The 27,193-nt window shown below is 39.9% G+C and overlaps 1 protein-coding gene across 1 annotated transcript in view; it reads left to right on the top strand.

Annotated features, from left to right (window-relative positions):
- The window catches only part of tmcc3 (transmembrane and coiled-coil domain family 3), a 114,801-nt gene that overhangs the window by 39,446 nt on the left and 48,162 nt on the right, over nucleotides 1-27,193 (top strand). The window lies entirely within an intron of this gene.

The following is a 27,193-nucleotide window of genomic DNA, read 5'->3' as shown; positions in this document are numbered from 1 at the left end:
TGTCTCCTGCTCCTGCCTATGTTTAACGGCCTGCTCTTCAAGCTGATTTTGAGCTGCTAGGAGCTGTTTCTGGAGCATCTCAATCTGCTCTTGCTGAATCCTACATTTGAGCTCAAATTCAGCCTCCTTAGAGGACTTCAGTCCTACAGAGTCAGTGTGTGAAGCCTCTGTGGTTGGAGTGGCAGACTCCACACACTGCTCTGTGGTAGGGTGGCTGATTTGGTCCTGCAGGGTAGCAATCACCTCATCCAATATGACCATAGCTTCATTGTCACTCACGAGAGTGTCTGTCTCACTGATGTCATAGGGCTTATTACTAGAAGCCTCTTCCAGCTGCTCTATGAGGCCTTTGATCGTTTCCTCGTGATTTTTCTCGTTCTCGTGAATTTCTTCACGAAGTTTGTTCACCTGAAGCTGGTGATAAGAGGCCCTCTTGTTTGCACCTACCATTTTACCGTAAAGGTCGTTCTGATGGTATTGGGAGGCTTCCAGTTGGTGTCTGAGAGCAGCAATCTCGTGCCAGGGATTAAACGGGGGTCTAAATGTGGGAATGGGTTGATATTCCCAAGTCCCTCCATTAGGCACAGGGTTTGGTCTGCTGGGGTTCTTCCCATTTCTCTCTCTCTCCATGTCCTCCTTTGCATTTGAAATGGGGAGCATTTCTTCATTTTTCGGGTTTGCTCCATCAGCCGTGCTGTTTTGAGCTTCAAGAAGAGCCCGGGCATATGCCCGAGTAATTGCTCTTCTTGGTTCTTCAGCCACTCTTTTCTGTTTTTGCTTTTTTTGTTTCTTTGGTTTCACAACCGTTTCCTTTGGTGGTTGTGCCACAGGAGACTTTTTAGTATTTGGTTGTGCGGCTTTATCAACCTCAGGTTTTGGTGTGATGACCATTTCTATTTTTGCTTCTGCCATTGTAGATGCGTCAGCGTGTGCGTGTGCGTTTCTCTGCGTCCGCCTTGTCTTTGTTTTAACAACCAGGTTGCTTTGTGTTTCTGCCATCTGAGATCCACTAAAGTCGGTTGAACGTCTCCCCTATTTATAGGGTTTTCCAGTAGAATGTGCACTGTGACATCACAGGCTGTTCCTGTGATGCGCTGTTCCTTTGAAGTGCCATGATTGGAACAATTCAAAATAAAATGCCCACAAACCTAATGTAAAGGAAAGGCTTTTATTTTGTAGCACATACTGAATTAACACTATAAAAGCTACTCTACAGGAATTGCAGTAAAAAATAGGCATAATAATTTCTTTCATAATTTAAACAAGGACAGGTAGAAAACGTTCATATTTAGTGAAAGATATTTATTAACATTATCCAATGAGAGTTACTGAATGTCTGTAGGCAGTGAGATCTTGGTGGTTGATGAGGCGACAGAATGTCATCTATGTTTGGTTTTAAATTCAGTTTCAATGCTGAATCTAAGAAACAACAGACTGCAGAGGGAGACTTTAATAGAGGTTTACTAACTCTTACTATCATATACATTGTGGAAAAATCTGTCTTTATTTAGCATAATATATTTGTTATAAGCACTAAATATGTTTTATGATTAACTGATGAACACTAACGTACCAAGCTGAAACTTCAGCTCACCAGTCAGCAGCTTATATTCACAAAAAACAGATAAATCTGCGATCCATGCAACTCTAACCAGCCAACAAAAACATGTGTTCATAATACAAAACAAGTTTACTTTGTGAAATGTTAAAAGGTACAAAAAATAAAACAATAAAATAAAACAATATGTTTTCAAGACTTTTTCACAAGTTCCTATATCTCACTGAAATGTTACTCTGTAGCTGATTTCTCGTATTTTAAGTGTGATGAGAAATTTTGACTAGAAACAAGACAAATATACTTGATAAGAGTTTGAGTTTTTGCAGTGTATATGCAGCTGATTGATTTGGTCTTTAACCAACATGGAATCATTTATGTTGGGCAGCTGTGGCTATGTGTACTAATCAGTGCTTCAGTCCACACGTCAAAGGGCAAGATACTGAACCTTCGATTGTCCCCAATGCATTTGGGTGTGAATGAAATGTATGACTATGACTTCTAGTTCAAAAAGGGCTATTTATGTATTTAAGTCCAGTTGTTGCTCATTCACTGTTACCTTGAACGAGTCATGCTATCACCACTCTGTGTAACAGATATTTCCTATATAAGCAAATATGTTTTACACTATTTACCTACTGAAATGAAATGACTGAATGTATCAAACATACATTTTGCTCTTACTTCACATTTTAATATTTTTAATGATAACATTATTAGGTTTTTAATGTCCCTTACTGCAGAATAAAGATTTCTTATGAAAGTTTTGTTTTGTTTTGTTTTTATCTTTAGCTCCATTCTAAGAAAATGACCAGTTTCAAGTGTCCTCAGTGTAGGACACATACAGGATGCCATGCTGAAATGTAAAGCACTTACAATAGAAGCCACCAGAAACAAATTATTCCAGCCTAATTGATGACATTTATGGCATTTGTTTTCTGTGCTGACTGATATGCTGCTCAGTGCTTTGCTGCCTGCTTTTAAATCAGATGTCACTCTGAACATAAACACAAGCTACATGTGATGTCTCTGATGTGTATCTGTTTCTACCCGTGCTGATGCTAGCATGACTAAAGCTAGCCAAGCAGCAGTAAATATGTGAAGTAAGGCAGAAGGATATACTCATCAAACAAACAGGATCATAAGAATATAAAACCACGAGCACTACAAATGTAACAGAAATATGTTGACATAAAATGGCATGTTATTTGAAATCTACACGAAACAATGACACAACTACTTTTTTTCAATTTTTTCAATTTATTTATTTTTTACCAATTGTCCAAATTAGTCTGTGATTGGCCTTAGTGTGACAGAAATCATATTTATATACAACTAAATATGACTCAGCAAACATGTTTTAAATGGATGATTCCTCACTTGATGACGAATGATCCATTTCCATATTTGCTGAGTCTTAAATTTGATGTCAGTGAACTTTTCAGTGGTTGGTGTTAAAAAAAAGCCCCCAAATCCCCTATGAGCAAGCACTTGGCGACAGTGGAGAGGAAAAACTCCCTCTTAATAGGGAGAAACCTCTGACAGAACCGGGCTCAGGAAGGGGTGGCCTTCTGTCTTGACCGAGAGGGCTTCAAATGTTCACTGACAATTTAGTTGTATATAAATATGATTTTTAGGACTTGATGTTGACACCAATTATGTGAAATTGGGGACGCGCACAGTTCCGCTTCTTCTTGTTCTTCTTCTTACTTGGCGGAATCTCTGGCAGGCTCTTGACTTCAGTCTTGAGTTCAGCCACCTTGACATTGAGCATTTTCTGTTTGTCTTGTACACTTTGCAAAGATTCCTGTACAGAAAATGCAGCTGACTCTTCTTTTTCTATCTTCTGTTGTTCTGTGGTGTCTTTTTCTTTCTGAGGCTCCTGCAGAGACCTTGCAGTGGATGGCAGTGAGTCCTCTTTTTCCATCTTGTCCTGTTCTCCAGTCTCGTTTTCTTTCGGAAGCTCAAATTTGTGCATTTCATTTGCAGCAGTGGAATTTTGTTCTTTGTGCTGCTGTGGGATTTTAAGTGAGGAAGCTTTGGCCCCTTTCAGCTCTCGCTCCAGAGACTCTAGCTTCAAATCATGAAGGGCCTTGTTGGGGCAGAGCTGGGATTTCAGGTCACTGATTTCCAGGTTGAGTGTCTCCTGCTCCTGCCTATGTTTAACGGCCTGCTCTTCAAGCTGATTTTGAGCTGCTAGGAGCTGTTTCTGGAGCATCTCAATCTGCTCTTGCTGAATCCTACATTTGAGCTCAAATTCAGCCTCCTTAGAGGACTTCAGTCCTACAGAGTCAGTGTGTGAAGCCTCTGTGGTTGGAGTGGCAGACTCCACACACTGCTCTGTGGTAGGGTGGCTGATTTGGTCCTGCAGGGTAGCAATCACCTCATCCAATATGACCATAGCTTCATTGTCACTCACGAGAGTGTCTGTCTCACTGATGTCATAGGGCTTATTACTAGAAGCCTCTTCCAGCTGCTCTATGAGGCCTTTGATCGTTTCCTCGTGATTTTTCTCGTTCTCGTGAATTTCTTCACGAAGTTTGTTCACCTGAAGCTGGTGATAAGAGGCCCTCTTGTTTGCACCTACCATTTTACCGTAAAGGTCGTTCTGATGGTATTGGGAGGCTTCCAGTTGGTGTCTGAGAGCAGCAATCTCGTGCCAGGGATTAAACGGGGGTCTAAATGTGGGAATGGGTTGATATTCCCAAGTCCCTCCATTAGGCACAGGGTTTGGTCTGCTGGGGTTCTTCCCATTTCTCTCTCTCTCCATGTCCTCCTTTGCATTTGAAATGGGGAGCATTTCTTCATTTTTCGGGTTTGCTCCATCAGCCGTGCTGTTTTGAGCTTCAAGAAGAGCCCGGGCATATGCCCGAGTAATTGCTCTTCTTGGTTCTTCAGCCACTCTTTTCTGTTTTTGCTTTTTTTGTTTCTTTGGTTTCACAACCGTTTCCTTTGGTGGTTGTGCCACAGGAGACTTTTTAGTATTTGGTTGTGCGGCTTTATCAACCTCAGGTTTTGGTGTGATGACCATTTCTATTTTTGCTTCTGCCATTGTAGATGCGTCAGCGTGTGCGTGTGCGTTTCTCTGCGTCCGCCTTGTCTTTGTTTTAACAACCAGGTTGCTTTGTGTTTCTGCCATCTGAGATCCACTAAAGTCGGTTGAACGTCTCCCCTATTTATAGGGTTTTCCAGTAGAATGTGCACTGTGACATCACAGGCTGTTCCTGTGATGCGCTGTTCCTTTGAAGTGCCATGATTGGAACAATTCAAAATAAAATGCCCACAAACCTAATGTAAAGGAAAGGCTTTTATTTTGTAGCACATACTGAATTAACACTATAAAAGCTACTCTACAGGAATTGCAGTAAAAAATAGGCATAATAATTTCTTTCATAATTTAAACAAGGACAGGTAGAAAACGTTCATATTTAGTGAAAGATATTTATTAACATTATCCAATGAGAGTTACTGAATGTCTGTAGGCAGTGAGATCTTGGTGGTTGATGAGGCGACAGAATGTCATCTATGTTTGGTTTTAAATTCAGTTTCAATGCTGAATCTAAGAAACAACAGACTGCAGAGGGAGACTTTAATAGAGGTTTACTAACTCTTACTATCATATACATTGTGGAAAAATCTGTCTTTATTTAGCATAATATATTTGTTATAAGCACTAAATATGTTTTATGATTAACTGATGAACACTAACGTACCAAGCTGAAACTTCAGCTCACCAGTCAGCAGCTTATATTCACAAAAAACAGATAAATCTGCGATCCATGCAACTCTAACCAGCCAACAAAAACATGTGTTCATAATACAAAACAAGTTTACTTTGTGAAATGTTAAAAGGTACAAAAAATAAAACAATAAAATAAAACAATATGTTTTCAAGACTTTTTCACAAGTTCCTATATCTCACTGAAATGTTACTCTGTAGCTGATTTCTCGTATTTTAAGTGTGATGAGAAATTTTGACTAGAAACAAGACAAATATACTTGATAAGAGTTTGAGTTTTTGCAGTGTATATGCAGCTGATTGATTTGGTCTTTAACCAACATGGAATCATTTATGTTGGGCAGCTGTGGCTATGTGTACTAATCAGTGCTTCAGTCCACACGTCAAAGGGCAAGATACTGAACCTTCGATTGTCCCCAATGCATTTGGGTGTGAATGAAATGTATGACTATGACTTCTAGTTCAAAAAGGGCTATTTATGTATTTAAGTCCAGTTGTTGCTCATTCACTGTTACCTTGAACGAGTCATGCTATCACCACTCTGTGTAACAGATATTTCCTATATAAGCAAATATGTTTTACACTATTTACCTACTGAAATGAAATGACTGAATGTATCAAACATACATTTTGCTCTTACTTCACATTTTAATATTTTTAATGATAACATTATTAGGTTTTTAATGTCCCTTACTGCAGAATAAAGATTTCTTATGAAAGTTTGGTTTTGTTTTGTTTTTATCTTTAGCTCCATTCTAAGAAAATGACCAGTTTCAAGTGTCCTCAGTGTAGGACACATACAGGATGCCATGCTGAAATGTAAAGCACTTACAATAGAAGCCACCAGAAACAAATTATTCCAGCCTAATTGATGACATTTATGGCATTTGTTTTCTGTGCTGACTGATATGCTGCTCAGTGCTTTGCTGCCTGCTTTTAAATCAGATGTCACTCTGAACATAAACACAAGCTACATGTGATGTCTCTGATGTGTATCTGTTTCTACCCGTGCTGATGCTAGCATGACTAAAGCTAGCCAAGCAGCAGTAAATATGTGAAGTAAGGCAGAAGGATATACTCATCAAACAAACAGGATCATAAGAATATAAAACCACGAGCACTACAAATGTAACAGAAATATGTTGACATAAAATGGCATGTTATTTGAAATCTACACGAAACAATGACACAACTACTTTTTTTCAATTTTTTCAATTTATTTATTTTTTACCAATTGTCCAAATTAGTCTGTGATTGGCCTTAGTGTGACAGAAATCATATTTATATACAACTAAATATGACTCAGCAAACATGTTTTAAATGGATGATTCCTCACTTGATGACGAATGATCCATTTCCATATTTGCTGAGTCTTAAATTTGATGTCAGTGAACTTTTCAGTGGTTGGTGTTAAAAAAAAGCCCCCAAATCCCCTATGAGCAAGCACTTGGCGACAGTGGAGAGGAAAAACTCCCTCTTAATAGGGAGAAACCTCTGACAGAACCGGGCTCAGGAAGGGGTGGCCTTCTGTCTTGACCGAGAGGGCTTCAAATGTTCACTGACAATTTAGTTGTATATAAATATGATTTTTAGGACTTGATGTTGACACCAATTATGTGAAATTGGGGACGCGCACAGTTCCGCTTCTTCTTGTTCTTCTTCTTACTTGGCGGAATCTCTGGCAGGCTCTTGACTTCAGTCTTGAGTTCAGCCACCTTGACATTGAGCATTTTCTGTTTGTCTTGTACACTTTGCAAAGATTCCTGTACAGAAAATGCAGCTGACTCTTCTTTTTCTATCTTCTGTTGTTCTGTGGTGTCTTTTTCTTTCTGAGGCTCCTGCAGAGACCTTGCAGTGGATGGCAGTGAGTCCTCTTTTTCCATCTTGTCCTGTTCTCCAGTCTCGTTTTCTTTCGGAAGCTCAAATTTGTGCATTTCATTTGCAGCAGTGGAATTTTGTTCTTTGTGCTGCTGTGGGATTTTAAGTGAGGAAGCTTTGGCCCCTTTCAGCTCTCGCTCCAGAGACTCTAGCTTCAAATCATGAAGGGCCTTGTTGGGGCAGAGCTGGGATTTCAGGTCACTGATTTCCAGGTTGAGTGTCTCCTGCTCCTGCCTATGTTTAACGGCCTGCTCTTCAAGCTGATTTTGAGCTGCTAGGAGCTGTTTCTGGAGCATCTCAATCTGCTCTTGCTGAATCCTACATTTGAGCTCAAATTCAGCCTCCTTAGAGGACTTCAGTCCTACAGAGTCAGTGTGTGAAGCCTCTGTGGTTGGAGTGGCAGACTCCACACACTGCTCTGTGGTAGGGTGGCTGATTTGGTCCTGCAGGGTAGCAATCACCTCATCCAATATGACCATAGCTTCATTGTCACTCACGAGAGTGTCTGTCTCACTGATGTCATAGGGCTTATTACTAGAAGCCTCTTCCAGCTGCTCTATGAGGCCTTTGATCGTTTCCTCGTGATTTTTCTCGTTCTCGTGAATTTCTTCACGAAGTTTGTTCACCTGAAGCTGGTGATAAGAGGCCCTCTTGTTTGCACCTACCATTTTACCGTAAAGGTCGTTCTGATGGTATTGGGAGGCTTCCAGTTGGTGTCTGAGAGCAGCAATCTCGTGCCAGGGATTAAACGGGGGTCTAAATGTGGGAATGGGTTGATATTCCCAAGTCCCTCCATTAGGCACAGGGTTTGGTCTGCTGGGGTTCTTCCCATTTCTCTCTCTCTCCATGTCCTCCTTTGCATTTGAAATGGGGAGCATTTCTTCATTTTTCGGGTTTGCTCCATCAGCCGTGCTGTTTTGAGCTTCAAGAAGAGCCCGGGCATATGCCCGAGTAATTGCTCTTCTTGGTTCTTCAGCCACTCTTTTCTGTTTTTGCTTTTTTTGTTTCTTTGGTTTCACAACCGTTTCCTTTGGTGGTTGTGCCACAGGAGACTTTTTAGTATTTGGTTGTGCGGCTTTATCAACCTCAGGTTTTGGTGTGATGACCATTTCTATTTTTGCTTCTGCCATTGTAGATGCGTCAGCGTGTGCGTTTCTCTGCGTCCGCCTTGTCTTTGTTTTAACAACCAGGTTGCTTTGTGTTTCTGCCATCTGAGATCCACTAAAGTCGGTTGAACGTCTCCCCTATTTATAGGGTTTTCAGTAGAATGTGCACTGTGACATCACAGGCTGTTCCTGTGATGCGCTGTTCCTTTGAAGTGCCATGATTGGAACAATTCAAAATAAAATGCCCACAAACCTAATGTAAAGGAAAGGCTTTTATTTTGTAGCACATACTGAATTAACACTATAAAAGCTACTCTACAGGAATTGCAGTAAAAAATAGGCATAATAATTTCTTTCATAATTTAAACAAGGACAGGTAGAAAACGTTCATATTTAGTGAAAGATATTTATTAACATTATCCAATGAGAGTTACTGAATGTCTGTAGGCAGTGAGATCTTGGTGGTTGATGAGGCGACAGAATGTCATCTATGTTTGGTTTTAAATTCAGTTTCAATGCTGAATCTAAGAAACAACAGACTGCAGAGGGAGACTTTAATAGAGGTTTACTAACTCTTACTATCATATACATTGTGGAAAAATCTGTCTTTATTTAGCATAATATATTTGTTATAAGCACTAAATATGTTTTATGATTAACTGATGAACACTAACGTACCAAGCTGAAACTTCAGCTCACCAGTCAGCAGCTTATATTCACAAAAAACAGATAAATCTGCGATCCATGCAACTCTAACCAGCCAACAAAAACATGTGTTCATAATACAAAACAAGTTTACTTTGTGAAATGTTAAAAGGTACAAAAAATAAAACAATATGTTTTCAAGACTTTTTCACAAGTTCCTATATCTCACTGAAATGTTACTCTGTAGCTGATTTCTCGTATTTTAAGTGTGATGAGAAATTTTGACTAGAAACAAGACAAATATACTTGATAAGAGTTTGAGTTTTTGCAGTGTATATGCAGCTGATTGATTTGGTCTTTAACCAACATGGAATCATTTATGTTGGGCAGCTGTGGCTATGTGTACTAATCAGTGCTTCAGTCCACACGTCAAAGGGCAAGATACTGAACCTTCGATTGTCCCCAATGCATTTGGGTGTGAATGAAATGTATGACTATGACTTCTAGTTCAAAAAGGGCTATTTATGTATTTAAGTCCAGTTGTTGCTCATTCACTGTTACCTTGAACGAGTCATGCTATCACCACTCTGTGTAACAGATATTTCCTATATAAGCAAATATGTTTTACACTATTTACCTACTGAAATGAAATGACTGAATGTATCAAACATACATTTTGCTCTTACTTCACATTTTAATATTTTTAATGATAACATTATTAGGTTTTTAATGTCCCTTACTGCAGAATAAAGATTTCTTATGAAAGTTTGGTTTTGTTTTGTTTTTATCTTTAGCTCCATTCTAAGAAAATGACCAGTTTCAAGTGTCCTCAGTGTAGGACACATACAGGATGCCATGCTGAAATGTAAAGCACTTACAATAGAAGCCACCAGAAACAAATTATTCCAGCCTAATTGATGACATTTATGGCATTTGTTTTCTGTGCTGACTGATATGCTGCTCAGTGCTTTGCTGCCTGCTTTTAAATCAGGTGTCACTCTGAACATAAACACAAGCTACATGTGATGTCTCTGATGTGTATCTGTTTCTACCCGTGCTGATGCTAGCATGACTAAAGCTAGCCAAGCAGCAGTAAATATGTGAAGTAAGGCAGAAGGATATACTCATCAAACAAACAGGATCATAAGAATATAAAACCACGAGCACTACAAATGTAACAGAAATATGTTGACATAAAATGGCATGTTATTTGAAATCTACACGAAACAATGACACAACTACTTTTTTTCAATTTTTTCAATTTATTTATTTTTTACCAATTGTCCAAATTAGTCTGTGATTGGCCTTAGTGTGACAGAAATCATATTTATATACAACTAAATATGACTCAGCAAACATGTTTTAAATGGATGATTCCTCACTTGATGACGAATGATCCATTTCCATATTTGCTGAGTCTTAAATTTGATGTCAGTGAACTTTTCAGTGGTTGGTGTTAAAAAAAAGCCCCCAAATCCCCTATGAGCAAGCACTTGGCGACAGTGGAGAGGAAAAACTCCCTCTTAATAGGGAGAAACCTCTGACAGAACCGGGCTCAGGAAGGGGTGGCCTTCTGTCTTGACCGAGAGGGCTTCAAATGTTCACTGACAATTTAGTTGTATATAAATATGATTTTTAGGACTTGATGTTGACACCAATTATGTGAAATTGGGGACGCGCACAGTTCCGCTTCTTCTTGTTCTTCTTCTTACTTGGCGGAATCTCTGGCAGGCTCTTGACTTCAGTCTTGAGTTCAGCCACCTTGACATTGAGCATTTTCTGTTTGTCTTGTACACTTTGCAAAGATTCCTGTACAGAAAATGCAGCTGACTCTTCTTTTTCTATCTTCTGTTGTTCTGTGGTGTCTTTTTCTTTCTGAGGCTCCTGCAGAGACCTTGCAGTGGATGGCAGTGAGTCCTCTTTTTCCATCTTGTCCTGTTCTCCAGTCTCGTTTTCTTTCGGAAGCTCAAATTTGTGCATTTCATTTGCAGCAGTGGAATTTTGTTCTTTGTGCTGCTGTGGGATTTTAAGTGAGGAAGCTTTGGCCCCTTTCAGCTCTCGCTCCAGAGACTCTAGCTTCAAATCATGAAGGGCCTTGTTGGGGCAGAGCTGGGATTTCAGGTCACTGATTTCCAGGTTGAGTGTCTCCTGCTCCTGCCTATGTTTAACGGCCTGCTCTTCAAGCTGATTTTGAGCTGCTAGGAGCTGTTTCTGGAGCATCTCAATCTGCTCTTGCTGAATCCTACATTTGAGCTCAAATTCAGCCTCCTTAGAGGACTTCAGTCCTACAGAGTCAGTGTGTGAAGCCTCTGTGGTTGGAGTGGCAGACTCCACACACTGCTCTGTGGTAGGGTGGCTGATTTGGTCCTGCAGGGTAGCAATCACCTCATCCAATATGACCATAGCTTCATTGTCACTCACGAGAGTGTCTGTCTCACTGATGTCATAGGGCTTATTACTAGAAGCCTCTTCCAGCTGCTCTATGAGGCCTTTGATCGTTTCCTCGTGATTTTTCTCGTTCTCGTGAATTTCTTCACGAAGTTTGTTCACCTGAAGCTGGTGATAAGAGGCCCTCTTGTTTGCACCTACCATTTTACCGTAAAGGTCGTTCTGATGGTATTGGGAGGCTTCCAGTTGGTGTCTGAGAGCAGCAATCTCGTGCCAGGGATTAAACGGGGGTCTAAATGTGGGAATGGGTTGATATTCCCAAGTCCCTCCATTAGGCACAGGGTTTGGTCTGCTGGGGTTCTTCCCATTTCTCTCTCTCTCCATGTCCTCCTTTGCATTTGAAATGGGGAGCATTTCTTCATTTTTCGGGTTTGCTCCATCAGCCGTGCTGTTTTGAGCTTCAAGAAGAGCCCGGGCATATGCCCGAGTAATTGCTCTTCTTGGTTCTTCAGCCACTCTTTTCTGTTTTTGCTTTTTTTGTTTCTTTGGTTTCACAACCGTTTCCTTTGGTGGTTGTGCCACAGGAGACTTTTTAGTATTTGGTTGTGCGGCTTTATCAACCTCAGGTTTTGGTGTGATGACCATTTCTATTTTTGCTTCTGCCATTGTAGATGCGTCAGCGTGTGCGTGTGCGTTTCTCTGCGTCCGCCTTGTCTTTGTTTTAACAACCAGGTTGCTTTGTGTTTCTGCCATCTGAGATCCACTAAAGTCGGTTGAACGTCTCCCCTATTTATAGGGTTTTCCAGTAGAATGTGCACTGTGACATCACAGGCTGTTCCTGTGATGCGCTGTTCCTTTGAAGTGCCATGATTGGAACAATTCAAAATAAAATGCCCACAAACCTAATGTAAAGGAAAGGCTTTTATTTTGTAGCACATACTGAATTAACACTATAAAAGCTACTCTACAGGAATTGCAGTAAAAAATAGGCATAATAATTTCTTTCATAATTTAAACAAGGACAGGTAGAAAACGTTCATATTTAGTGAAAGATATTTATTAACATTATCCAATGAGAGTTACTGAATGTCTGTAGGCAGTGAGATCTTGGTGGTTGATGAGGCGACAGAATGTCATCTATGTTTGGTTTTAAATTCAGTTTCAATGCTGAATCTAAGAAACAACAGACTGCAGAGGGAGACTTTAATAGAGGTTTACTAACTCTTACTATCATATACATTGTGGAAAAATCTGTCTTTATTTAGCATAATATATTTGTTATAAGCACTAAATATGTTTTATGATTAACTGATGAACACTAACGTACCAAGCTGAAACTTCAGCTCACCAGTCAGCAGCTTATATTCACAAAAAACAGATAAATCTGCGATCCATGCAACTCTAACCAGCCAACAAAAACATGTGTTCATAATACAAAACAAGTTTACTTTGTGAAATGTTAAAAGGTACAAAAAATAAAACAATAAAATAAAACAATATGTTTTCAAGACTTTTTCACAAGTTCCTATATCTCACTGAAATGTTACTCTGTAGCTGATTTCTCGTATTTTAAGTGTGATGAGAAATTTTGACTAGAAACAAGACAAATATACTTGATAAGAGTTTGAGTTTTTGCAGTGTATATGCAGCTGATTGATTTGGTCTTTAACCAACATGGAATCATTTATGTTGGGCAGCTGTGGCTATGTGTACTAATCAGTGCTTCAGTCCACACGTCAAAGGGCAAGATACTGAACCTTCGATTGTCCCCAATGCATTTGGGTGTGAATGAAATGTATGACTATGACTTCTAGTTCAAAAAGGGCTATTTATGTATTTAAGTCCAGTTGTTGCTCATTCACTGTTACCTTGAACGAGTCATGCTATCACCACTCTGTGTAACAGATATTTCCTATATAAGCAAATATGTTTTACACTATTTACCTACTGAAATGAAATGACTGAATGTATCAAACATACATTTTGCTCTTACTTCACATTTTAATATTTTTAATGATAACATTATTAGGTTTTTAATGTCCCTTACTGCAGAATAAAGATTTCTTATGAAAGTTTGGTTTTGTTTTGTTTTTATCTTTAGCTCCATTCTAAGAAAATGACCAGTTTCAAGTGTCCTCAGTGTAGGACACATACAGGATGCCATGCTGAAATGTAAAGCACTTACAATAGAAGCCACCAGAAACAAATTATTCCAGCCTAATTGATGACATTTATGGCATTTGTTTTCTGTGCTGACTGATATGCTGCTCAGTGCTTTGCTGCCTGCTTTTAAATCAGATGTCACTCTGAACATAAACACAAGCTACATGTGATGTCTCTGATGTGTATCTGTTTCTACCCGTGCTGATGCTAGCATGACTAAAGCTAGCCAAGCAGCAGTAAATATGTGAAGTAAGGCAGAAGGATATACTCATCAAACAAACAGGATCATAAGAATATAAAACCACGAGCACTACAAATGTAACAGAAATATGTTGACATAAAATGGCATGTTATTTGAAATCTACACGAAACAATGACACAACTACTTTTTTTCAATTTTTTCAATTTATTTATTTTTTACCAATTGTCCAAATTAGTCTGTGATTGGCCTTAGTGTGACAGAAATCATATTTATATACAACTAAATATGACTCAGCAAACATGTTTTAAATGGATGATTCCTCACTTGATGACGAATGATCCATTTCCATATTTGCTGAGTCTTAAATTTGATGTCAGTGAACTTTTCAGTGGTTGGTGTTAAAAAAAAGCCCCCAAATCCCCTATGAGCAAGCACTTGGCGACAGTGGAGAGGAAAAACTCCCTCTTAATAGGGAGAAACCTCTGACAGAACCGGGCTCAGGAAGGGGTGGCCTTCTGTCTTGACCGAGAGGGCTTCAAATGTTCACTGACAATTTAGTTGTATATAAATATGATTTTTAGGACTTGATGTTGACACCAATTATGTGAAATTGGGGACGCGCACAGTTCCGCTTCTTCTTGTTCTTCTTCTTACTTGGCGGAATCTCTGGCAGGCTCTTGACTTCAGTCTTGAGTTCAGCCACCTTGACATTGAGCATTTTCTGTTTGTCTTGTACACTTTGCAAAGATTCCTGTACAGAAAATGCAGCTGACTCTTCTTTTTCTATCTTCTGTTGTTCTGTGGTGTCTTTTTCTTTCTGAGGCTCCTGCAGAGACCTTGCAGTGGATGGCAGTGAGTCCTCTTTTTCCATCTTGTCCTGTTCTCCAGTCTCGTTTTCTTTCGGAAGCTCAAATTTGTGCATTTCATTTGCAGCAGTGGAATTTTGTTCTTTGTGCTGCTGTGGGATTTTAAGTGAGGAAGCTTTGGCCCCTTTCAGCTCTCGCTCCAGAGACTCTAGCTTCAAATCATGAAGGGCCTTGTTGGGGCAGAGCTGGGATTTCAGGTCACTGATTTCCAGGTTGAGTGTCTCCTGCTCCTGCCTATGTTTAACGGCCTGCTCTTCAAGCTGATTTTGAGCTGCTAGGAGCTGTTTCTGGAGCATCTCAATCTGCTCTTGCTGAATCCTACATTTGAGCTCAAATTCAGCCTCCTTAGAGGACTTCAGTCCTACAGAGTCAGTGTGTGAAGCCTCTGTGGTTGGAGTGGCAGACTCCACACACTGCTCTGTGGTAGGGTGGCTGATTTGGTCCTGCAGGGTAGCAATCACCTCATCCAATATGACCATAGCTTCATTGTCACTCACGAGAGTGTCTGTCTCACTGATGTCATAGGGCTTATTACTAGAAGCCTCTTCCAGCTGCTCTATGAGGCCTTTGATCGTTTCCTCGTGATTTTTCTCGTTCTCGTGAATTTCTTCACGAAGTTTGTTCACCTGAAGCTGGTGATAAGAGGCCCTCTTGTTTGCACCTACCATTTTACCGTAAAGGTCGTTCTGATGGTATTGGGAGGCTTCCAGTTGGTGTCTGAGAGCAGCAATCTCGTGCCAGGGATTAAACGGGGGTCTAAATGTGGGAATGGGTTGATATTCCCAAGTCCCTCCATTAGGCACAGGGTTTGGTCTGCTGGGGTTCTTCCCATTTCTCTCTCTCTCCATGTCCTCCTTTGCATTTGAAATGGGGAGCATTTCTTCATTTTTCGGGTTTGCTCCATCAGCCGTGCTGTTTTGAGCTTCAAGAAGAGCCCGGGCATATGCCCGAGTAATTGCTCTTCTTGGTTCTTCAGCCACTCTTTTCTGTTTTTGCTTTTTTTGTTTCTTTGGTTTCACAACCGTTTCCTTTGGTGGTTGTGCCACAGGAGACTTTTTAGTATTTGGTTGTGCGGCTTTATCAACCTCAGGTTTTGGTGTGATGACCATTTCTATTTTTGCTTCTGCCATTGTAGATGCGTCAGCGTGTGCGTGTGCGTTTCTCTGCGTCCGCCTTGTCTTTGTTTTAACAACCAGGTTGCTTTGTGTTTCTGCCATCTGAGATCCACTAAAGTCGGTTGAACGTCTCCCCTATTTATAGGGTTTTCAGTAGAATGTGCACTGTGACATCACAGGCTGTTCCTGTGATGCGCTGTTCCTTTGAAGTGCCATGATTGGAACAATTCAAAATAAAATGCCCACAAACCTAATGTAAAGGAAAGGCTTTTATTTTGTAGCACATACTGAATTAACACTATAAAAGCTACTCTACAGGAATTGCAGTAAAAAATAGGCATAATAATTTCTTTCATAATTTAAACAAGGACAGGTAGAAAACGTTCATATTTAGTGAAAGATATTTATTAACATTATCCAATGAGAGTTACTGAATGTCTGTAGGCAGTGAGATCTTGGTGGTTGATGAGGCGACAGAATGTCATCTATGTTTGGTTTTAAATTCAGTTTCAATGCTGAATCTAAGAAACAACAGACTGCAGAGGGAGACTTTAATAGAGGTTTACTAACTCTTACTATCATATACATTGTGGAAAAATCTGTCTTTATTTAGCATAATATATTTGTTATAAGCACTAAATATGTTTTATGATTAACTGATGAACACTAACGTACCAAGCTGAAACTTCAGCTCACCAGTCAGCAGCTTATATTCACAAAAAACAGATAAATCTGCGATCCATGCAACTCTAACCAGCCAACAAAAACATGTGTTCATAATACAAAACAAGTTTACTTTGTGAAATGTTAAAAGGTACAAAAAATAAAACAATAAAATAAAACAATATGTTTTCAAGACTTTTTCACAAGTTCCTATATCTCACTGAAATGTTACTCTGTAGCTGATTTCTCGTATTTTAAGTGTGATGAGAAATTTTGACTAGAAACAAGACAAATATACTTGATAAGAGTTTGAGTTTTTGCAGTGTATATGCAGCTGATTGATTTGGTCTTTAACCAACATGGAATCATTTATGTTGGGCAGCTGTGGCTATGTGTACTAATCAGTGCTTCAGTCCACACGTCAAAGGGCAAGATACTGAACCTTCGATTGTCCCCAATGCATTTGGGTGTGAATGAAATGTATGACTATGACTTCTAGTTCAAAAAGGGCTATTTATGTATTTAAGTCCAGTTGTTGCTCATTCACTGTTACCTTGAACGAGTCATGCTATCACCACTCTGTGTAACAGATATTTCCTATATAAGCAAATATGTTTTACACTATTTACCTACTGAAATGAAATGACTGAATGTATCAAACATACATTTTGCTCTTACTTCACATTTTAATATTTTTAATGATAACATTATTAGGTTTTTAATGTCCCTTACTGCAGAATAAAGATTTCTTATGAAAGTTTGGTTTTGTTTTGTTTTTATCTTTAGCTCCATTCTAAGAAAATGACCAGTTTCAAGTGTCCTCAGTGTAGGACACATACAGGATGCCATGCTGAAATGTAAAGCACTTACAATAGAAGCCACCAGAAACAAATTATTCCAGCCTAATTGATGACATTTATGGCATTTGTTTTCTGTGCTGACTGATATGCTGCTCAGTGCTTTGCTGCCTGCTTTTAAATCAGATGTCACTCTGAACATAAACACAAGCTACATGTGATGTCTCTGATGTGTATCTGTTTCTACCCGTGCTGATGCTAGCATGACTAAAGCTAGCCAAGCAGCAGTAAATATGTGAAGTAAGGCAGAAGGATATACTCATCAAACAAACAGGATCATAAGAATATAAAACCACGAGCACTACAAATGTAACAGAAATATGTTGACATAAAATGGCATGTTATTTGAAATCTACACGAAACAATGACACAACTACTTTTTTTTCAATTTTTTCAATTTATTTATTTTTTACCAATTGTCCAAATTAGTCTGTGATTGGCCTTAGTGTGACAGAAATCATATTTATATACAACTAAATATGACTCAGCAAACATGTTTTAAATGGATGATTCCTCACTTGATGACGAATGATCCATTTCCATATTTGCTGAGTCTTAAATTTGATGTCAGTGAACTTTTCAGTGGTTGGTGTTAAAAAAAAGCCCCCAAATCCCCTATGAGCAAGCACTTGGCGACAGTGGAGAGGAAAAACTCCCTCTTAATAGGGAGAAACCTCTGACAGAACCGGGCTCAGGAAGGGGTGGCCTTCTGTCTTGACCGAGAGGGCTTCAAATGTTCACTGACAATTTAGTTGTATATAAATATGATTTTTAGGACTTGATGTTGACACCAATTATGTGAAATTGGGGACGCGCACAGTTCCGCTTCTTCTTGTTCTTCTTCTTACTTGGCGGAATCTCTGGCAGGCTCTTGACTTCAGTCTTGAGTTCAGCCACCTTGACATTGAGCATTTTCTGTTTGTCTTGTACACTTTGCAAAGATTCCTGTACAGAAAATGCAGCTGACTCTTCTTTTTCTATCTTCTGTTGTTCTGTGGTGTCTTTTTCTTTCTGAGGCTCCTGCAGAGACCTTGCAGTGGATGGCAGTGAGTCCTCTTTTTCCATCTTGTCCTGTTCTCCAGTCTCGTTTTCTTTCGGAAGCTCAAATTTGTGCATTTCATTTGCAGCAGTGGAATTTTGTTCTTTGTGCTGCTGTGGGATTTTAAGTGAGGAAGCTTTGGCCCCTTTCAGCTCTCGCTCCAGAGACTCTAGCTTCAAATCATGAAGGGCCTTGTTGGGGCAGAGCTGGGATTTCAGGTCACTGATTTCCAGGTTGAGTGTCTCCTGCTCCTGCCTATGTTTAACGGCCTGCTCTTCAAGCTGATTTTGAGCTGCTAGGAGCTGTTTCTGGAGCATCTCAATCTGCTCTTGCTGAATCCTACATTTGAGCTCAAATTCAGCCTCCTTAGAGGACTTCAGTCCTACAGAGTCAGTGTGTGAAGCCTCTGTGGTTGGAGTGGCAGACTCCACACACTGCTCTGTGGTAGGGTGGCTGATTTGGTCCTGCAGGGTAGCAATCACCTCATCCAATATGACCATAGCTTCATTGTCACTCACGAGAGTGTCTGTCTCACTGATGTCATAGGGCTTATTACTAGAAGCCTCTTCCAGCTGCTCTATGAGGCCTTTGATCGTTTCCTCGTGATTTTTCTCGTTCTCGTGAATTTCTTCACGAAGTTTGTTCACCTGAAGCTGGTGATAAGAGGCCCTCTTGTTTGCACCTACCATTTTACCGTAAAGGTCGTTCTGATGGTATTGGGAGGCTTCCAGTTGGTGTCTGAGAGCAGCAATCTCGTGCCAGGGATTAAACGGGGGTCTAAATGTGGGAATGGGTTGATATTCCCAAGTCCCTCCATTAGGCACAGGGTTTGGTCTGCTGGGGTTCTTCCCATTTCTCTCTCTCTCCATGTCCTCCTTTGCATTTGAAATGGGGAGCATTTCTTCATTTTTCGGGTTTGCTCCATCAGCCGTGCTGTTTTGAGCTTCAAGAAGAGCCCGGGCATATGCCCGAGTAATTGCTCTTCTTGGTTCTTCAGCCACTCTTTTCTGTTTTTGCTTTTTTTGTTTCTTTGGTTTCACAACCGTTTCCTTTGGTGGTTGTGCCACAGGAGACTTTTTAGTATTTGGTTGTGCGGCTTTATCAACCTCAGGTTTTGGTGTGATGACCATTTCTATTTTTGCTTCTGCCATTGTAGATGCGTCAGCGTGTGCGTGTGCGTTTCTCTGCGTCCGCCTTGTCTTTGTTTTAACAACCAGGTTGCTTTGTGTTTCTGCCATCTGAGATCCACTAAAGTCGGTTGAACGTCTCCCCTATTTATAGGGTTTTCCAGTAGAATGTGCACTGTGACATCACAGGCTGTTCCTGTGATGCGCTGTTCCTTTGAAGTGCCATGATTGGAACAATTCAAAATAAAATGCCCACAAACCTAATGTAAAGGAAAGGCTTTTATTTTGTAGCACATACTGAATTAACACTATAAAAGCTACTCTACAGGAATTGCAGTAAAAAATAGGCATAATAATTTCTTTCATAATTTAAACAAGGACAGGTAGAAAACGTTCATATTTAGTGAAAGATATTTATTAACATTATCCAATGAGAGTTACTGAATGTCTGTAGGCAGTGAGATCTTGGTGGTTGATGAGGCGACAGAATGTCATCTATGTTTGGTTTTAAATTCAGTTTCAATGCTGAATCTAAGAAACAACAGACTGCAGAGGGAGACTTTAATAGAGGTTTACTAACTCTTACTATCATATACATTGTGGAAAAATCTGTCTTTATTTAGCATAATATATTTGTTATAAGCACTAAATATGTTTTATGATTAACTGATGAACACTAACGTACCAAGCTGAAACTTCAGCTCACCAGTCAGCAGCTTATATTCACAAAAAACAGATAAATCTGCGATCCATGCAACTCTAACCAGCCAACAAAAACATGTGTTCATAATACAAAACAAGTTTACTTTGTGAAATGTTAAAAGGTACAAAAAATAAAACAATAAAATAAAACAATATGTTTTCAAGACTTTTTCACAAGTTCCTATATCTCACTGAAATGTTACTCTGTAGCTGATTTCTCGTATTTTAAGTGTGATGAGAAATTTTGACTAGAAACAAGACAAATATACTTGATAAGAGTTTGAGTTTTTGCAGTGTATATGCAGCTGATTGATTTGGTCTTTAACCAACATGGAATCATTTATGTTGGGCAGCTGTGGCTATGTGTACTAATCAGTGCTTCAGTCCACACGTCAAAGGGCAAGATACTGAACCTTCGATTGTCCCCAATGCATTTGGGTGTGAATGAAATGTATGACTATGACTTCTAGTTCAAAAAGGGCTATTTATGTATTTAAGTCCAGCTGTTGCTCATTCACTGTTACCTTGAACGAGTCATGCTATCACCACTCTGTGTAACAGATATTTCCTATATAAGCAAATATGTTTTACACTATTTACCTACTGAAATGAAATGACTGAATGTATCAAACATACATTTTGCTCTTACTTCACATTTTAATATTTTTAATGATAACATTATTAGGTTTTTAATGTCCCTTACTGCAGAATAAAGATTTCTTATGAAAGTTTGGTTTTGTTTTGTTTTTATCTTTAGCTCCATTCTAAGAAAATGACCAGTTTCAAGTGTCCTCAGTGTAGGACACATACAGGATGCCATGCTGAAATGTAAAGCACTTACAATAGAAGCCACCAGAAACAAATTATTCCAGCCTAATTGATGACATTTATGGCATTTGTTTTCTGTGCTGACTGATATGCTGCTCAGTGCTTTGCTGCCTGCTTTTAAATCAGATGTCACTCTGAACATAAACACAAGCTACATGTGATGTCTCTGATGTGTATCTGTTTCTACCCGTGCTGATGCTAGCATGACTAAAGCTAGCCAAGCAGCAGTAAATATGTGAAGTAAGGCAGAAGGATATACTCATCAAACAAACAGGATCATAAGAATATAAAACCACGAGCACTACAAATGTAACAGAAATATGTTGACATAAAATGGCATGTTATTTGAAATCTACACGAAACAATGACACAACTACTTTTTTTTCAATTTTTTCAATTTATTTATTTTTTACCAATTGTCCAAATTAGTCTGTGATTGGCCTTAGTGTGACAGAAATCATATTTATATACAACTAAATATGACTCAGCAAACATGTTTTAAATGGATGATTCCTCACTTGATGACGAATGATCCATTTCCATATTTGCTGAGTCTTAAATTTGATGTCAGTGAACTTTTCAGTGGTTGGTGTTAAAAAAAAGCCCCCAAATCCCCTATGAGCAAGCACTTGGCGACAGTGGAGAGGAAAAACTCCCTCTTAATAGGGAGAAACCTCTGACAGAACCGGGCTCAGGAAGGGGTGGCCTTCTGTCTTGACCGAGAGGGCTTCAAATGTTCACTGACAATTTAGTTGTATATAAATATGATTTTTAGGACTTGATGTTGACACCAATTATGTGAAATTGGGGACGCGCACAGTTCCGCTTCTTCTTGTTCTTCTTCTTACTTGGCGGAATCTCTGGCAGGCTCTTGACTTCAGTCTTGAGTTCAGCCACCTTGACATTGAGCATTTTCTGTTTGTCTTGTACACTTTGCAAAGATTCCTGTACAGAAAATGCAGCTGACTCTTCTTTTTCTATCTTCTGTTGTTCTGTGGTGTCTTTTTCTTTCTGAGGCTCCTGCAGAGACCTTGCAGTGGATGGCAGTGAGTCCTCTTTTTCCATCTTGTCCTGTTCTCCAGTCTCGTTTTCTTTCGGAAGCTCAAATTTGTGCATTTCATTTGCAGCAGTGGAATTTTGTTCTTTGTGCTGCTGTGGGATTTTAAGTGAGGAAGCTTTGGCCCCTTTCAGCTCTCGCTCCAGAGACTCTAGCTTCAAATCATGAAGGGCCTTGTTGGGGCAGAGCTGGGATTTCAGGTCACTGATTTCCAGGTTGAGTGTCTCCTGCTCCTGCCTATGTTTAACGGCCTGCTCTTCAAGCTGATTTTGAGCTGCTAGGAGCTGTTTCTGGAGCATCTCAATCTGCTCTTGCTGAATCCTACATTTGAGCTCAAATTCAGCCTCCTTAGAGGACTTCAGTCCTACAGAGTCAGTGTGTGAAGCCTCTGTGGTTGGAGTGGCAGACTCCACACACTGCTCTGTGGTAGGGTGGCTGATTTGGTCCTGCAGGGTAGCAATAACCTCATCCAATATGACCATAGCTTCATTGTCACTCACGAGAGTGTCTGTCTCACTGATGTCATAGGGCTTATTACTAGAAGCCTCTTCCAGCTGCTCTATGAGGCCTTTGATCGTTTCCTCGTGATTTCGCTCGTTCTCGTGAATTTCTTCACGAAGTTTGTTCACCTGAAGCTGGTGATAAGAGGCCCTCTTGTTTGCACCTACCATTTTACCGTAAAGGTCGTTCTGATGGTATTGGGAGGCTTCCAGTTGGTGTCTGAGAGCAGCAATCTCGTGCCAGGGATTAAACGGGGGTCTAAATGTGGGAATGGGTTGATACTCCCAAGTCCCTCCATTAGGCACAGGGTTTGGTCTGCTGGGGTTCTTCCCATTTCTCTCTCTCTCCATGTCCTCCTTTGCATTTGAAATGGGGAGCATTTCTTCATTTTTTGGGTTTGCTCCATCAGCCGTGCTGTTTTGAGCTTCAAGAAGAGCCCGGGCATATGCCCGAGTAATTGCTCTTCTTGGTTCTTCAGCCACTCTTTTCTGTTTTTGCTTTTTTTGTTTCTTTGGTTTCACAACCGTTTCCTTTGGTGGTTGTGCCACAGGAGACTTTTTAGTATTTGGTTGTGCGGCTTTATCAACCTCAGGTTTTGGTGTGATGACCATTTCTATTTTTGCTTCTGCCATTGTAGATGCGTCAGCGTGTGCGTGTGCGTTTCTCTGCGTCCGCCTTGTCTTTGTTTTAACAACCAGGTTGCTTTGTGTTTCTGCCATCTGAGATCCACTAAAGTCGGTTGAACGTCTCCCCTATTTATAGGGTTTTCCAGTAGAATGTGCACTGTGACATCACAGGCTGTTCCTGTGATGCGCTGTTCCTTTGAAGTGCCATGATTGGAACAATTCAAAATAAAATGCCCACAAACCTAATGTAAAGGAAAGGCTTTTATTTTGTAGCACATACTGAATTAAATTTACCGCCACATCTCCTTAAACCCTTTCAGCCTTTACCCACCCCCAGCGCACCCATTCAAGTGTCCCATTCATTAAGGCTTGGAGAGAAAAGGCATGGCTGGAAAGCGGGGAACTTTAGCCTTCCCTGAAGAAATGCTATTATAGAGGGTGAAAAGCGCTTAGGGAGCGTGAGGAAGAGGAGGAGAAGGAGGAGGAGAGAGTCTTCTTCAGTTCATTTGCTTGAAAGAAACAGAGTTGCTTCTCAGGCAGAGATACAAAAAGGAGGGAAGGCAATAAATAAAATGAAGAAATTGAATTAAAGGCTTGTGCACACAGGTTCAGATGTCTTGGAGAACTGAAGATTAGAGCACACTGTTCATGGTTTTACTAGATGTACCTGCTGCCTGGCTCATCTGAAGCTAACCTACAAGAAAATGTAATTTATTTAACACTTCTGATCTCAAACTTGGTTTGAAATGTTAAAAATGTTTTTAAACAAAGATTTAAACTATGAAGATTTTTAAATTAAATAACTGACACACTCAAAGTTATAATATAACACGAAATTGCCAAATAAAGATAGCTGGGTTAGGATAACAAGATATGCACTGACTGTGGTGCAAGCTCCGTTTACAAAGGATGGGCTCGCTTATACTCTTTAACAAGGATCTGAAACTAAGATACACAGCTGAAAACCCTTTGCATCGACATGTAAGGCAGTGCTACAACCAGCAGTCCTGCATAAATAATAAACTTTGGGCTAACGTGGCAGGCTACCCATGATATTTAGGATAAACCACACAGAACCAGATCAAAAACCAGTATAGACAACTGCAACCAGATGCATGTGGTGCACAAGCTGATTCACGAAGTCACAGTTTGAATCCTTGAGTGAGAGAGCAACTTTAATCTGAGGCAGGCCCGGCCCTAACCAATCTGGCGCCCTAGGCAAGATTTTAGGTGGCGCCCTCCTACATCGGCAGTGTAGTGTATGTACTCAGAAGAAACCGAATAGCTTTGTCTTTGACCTTTTTTTTTTTACTTAAAGAAAGCAAATTCACAATCAGAATAATTAACAAGATAAAAAAATATATGAATAAATAAATGAATACAAAAAATAAAAAATGAATATATGAAATACAATAAATTTTACATACATAAACACAATAAAACGTGTCAACAAGTTGGATAAAATAAATTAAAAATACAATATAAATAAGGCACTGCACAAAACAAGATATTAAATAAACCAGTATGACTTTAACAACTATATTACAAAAAAGGGGATCCTACAGAGTTGCTTTTTAATACTGCATTAACTAGAATGACTTACAAATTACTGTACACCACCCCCTCATCAACCTCACATCACCTGCTACAGCCTTACTCTCCTAGTCTTTCTTGCAGCAAAGTCATCTACAACATCATCATATGACAACTGATTTGAGACCACATGATTTATGCTTATGATGGAAAGTCCACTGAGACGTTCTTGCATCATAGTAGATCTCAGGTAGGTTTTAATGAGTTTGAGCTTAGAGAAGCTTCTTTCAGCAGCAGCCACTGTAACAGGAAGAGTGGCAAAGATTCTCAGAGCAACCCACATGTTGGGGTAAATTTCTGCCAGCTTCTTCTCATGCAGGAAGGTCAAGAGTTCCATGTTTGTCATGTTCTTTGATGGCAATGGTGGGAAATTCTGCATTTCCATTGCAAGCTCTGTGCCATTAATGTCCGGCTGGCTGTCATGGGTCAGAGTAGTACTCAGTGTTTGGCACTGCTGTAGCAGCTCTTCTATTTGTAAGTTGTGGAAATTGAGGAGTACTCCAAACTTGTCATTCACCTCTCCAAGGTTCTGAAATCTCTCATCAAGTGAAGAGATGGCTGTATCCACTACCACATTAAAAAATGTGGTTTCCATTTTTTTTAAGGGCATCTTGTATGGGCTCATCTGGAGACTCATAACCGAAGTGCCTTTTGGTGGTTCTCAATCGCTTTTGTTTGAGTTCAGCCTCCACATTCATTTCTTCACACATCTCCTTTGCCGTTGTCTGTGCATCAGAAAATCCAGTGTTTCTGTAGCTGGTGAGGGAATCTTTGGTTTTCTTCAGCAAGTCGACAGCCACATCTAGCTGCATGGAGGGCGACTGCACCGCTTGATGCTGCTGCAAAACTGGTGGGTTGTGCTGCTGAGGTGGAGGCAACAGGAAGACTGCTTGATGCTGCTGCATCATGGCTGGGTTGTGCTGCTGATGCTGCATCACTGGTGGGTTGTGCTGCTGAAGTGGAGGCAGCAGCGGTAGATGTGGTAGATGGCCCAGGGGTGGGATTTAGAAACTTCAACAGTGCATCTGAAGAGAGGAGTATGTGACACCACTGAGTATTAAAGTCTAATAATAAAAACATATGATTCCAGGAATAAAATGAAATGATATAATATAAATGAAAAACCAAAGAGATATATGTATGATGTTAACTGATATGCAAATTAGATTAGATTCAATTCATTGTCATCATTACAGTGAAATGCTGAATGGCAGAATGCAAAGTAACAGTATAATATCATATGAGAATGTTATTTTATGATTATCTTTGACCGAATCACAGCAGTGCTCATATTAAAAAACAGCATTCCCTCTCATGTGATATTGCTTAACATTAATGATGTGCACTTTAACAACTAGGCTTAGAACTATAATATATACAGGGGTGGAAAAGTGACTATTACCTGCAGGGTAAACGTTAGCTAACCAGAAGGCAATAACAATGTAAACAAAAAACACCTGCTTAAAAGATGAATACAAATGAGGAATGGTGGGAAAGGTGGGAGTACTGTAATTACCTAACGTTACATTATTATTTTCCATAACAATTTAGCCCCCTCCACAATATTAACTGACGTTAAAACAGTTAACTAGCTATTTATTGATTAGCAATTAGCTAATCATCTAACATTAGCTTAATGCTAAAAATTTAGGTTACTATCACATTCAGACAAATAATTTCATGTAGGCTAACGTTACCTACCTCTGTCTTTTTCTCGTTTCTCCTCCTCTTCTTTTCTCTTTTTTCTTCCCTGGGCACCTGACAGTTTTGGCCGTTTTGACATCTTGTGTTGATTTTTTGATGTGGTGACGTCCAAAAGGAACCATGATACGGGAAGGGAGGGGGCGCACCGTGCTGGGAGGGGGGGGGGCGTAATGTTGTAACAAATAATATTTCTATTAAATAAGCTTTACTTTGCATTTTAATTAACGTGGGATTATTTTTTGTATTTAGAAATAATAGTAAATAATAAAATGTGCCATTAATAATAGCACCAACTTTTTTTTTTTTTTCAACATTTGTGGCACTGGCGTGGCGCCCCCTGATGGACGGCGCCCTTAGCATTTGCCTATACGGCCTATGCCACGGGCCGGCCCTGATCTGAGGAGTACGAGCTTGTAAATGTATACTACTGTCATATCGAGTGCTGCTTGATAGGCAGACTCAGGGAAATGCTCAGAAATATAGCTTTATTTCTGAAACTCATAAGGTGGTTCTAGGAAGCAGATCTACCAAGAATACTATTACAATTGGAATGCTAGGAAGTCAGAACTTACTACACAAAAGTAAAACGGGGCACAAGGAAGACACACAGCACAAGGATATAGGGACCATGAGGAATAACACAACAAAGGGCAGAAGAAAACTGAGGACCAAAGTTTAGATGTGAGGTAAAGGCAAAGTGGAGACACGTGAGGGAAGACAGCTGAACAGAATCCAACTAATGAGCCGAAGAGAAGCAAAGCGGAACATAACACACACAGAATGAGAGACTATCAGAATACGTCAGGAATGCGGGAACAGAAATGCAGACTCAACACAAA

The sequence above is a fragment of the Diplotaxodon limnothrissa genome, linkage group LG17 (genome assembly GCF_057381915.1).
Source record: "Diplotaxodon limnothrissa isolate DT_005_m linkage group LG17, D_limnothrissa_male_GT1.1, whole genome shotgun sequence".
NCBI lineage: Eukaryota > Metazoa > Chordata > Actinopteri > Cichliformes > Cichlidae > Diplotaxodon > Diplotaxodon limnothrissa.
Note: the sequence above shows the minus strand (reverse complement) of the source record. Positions and strands in the feature narration are given on the sequence as shown.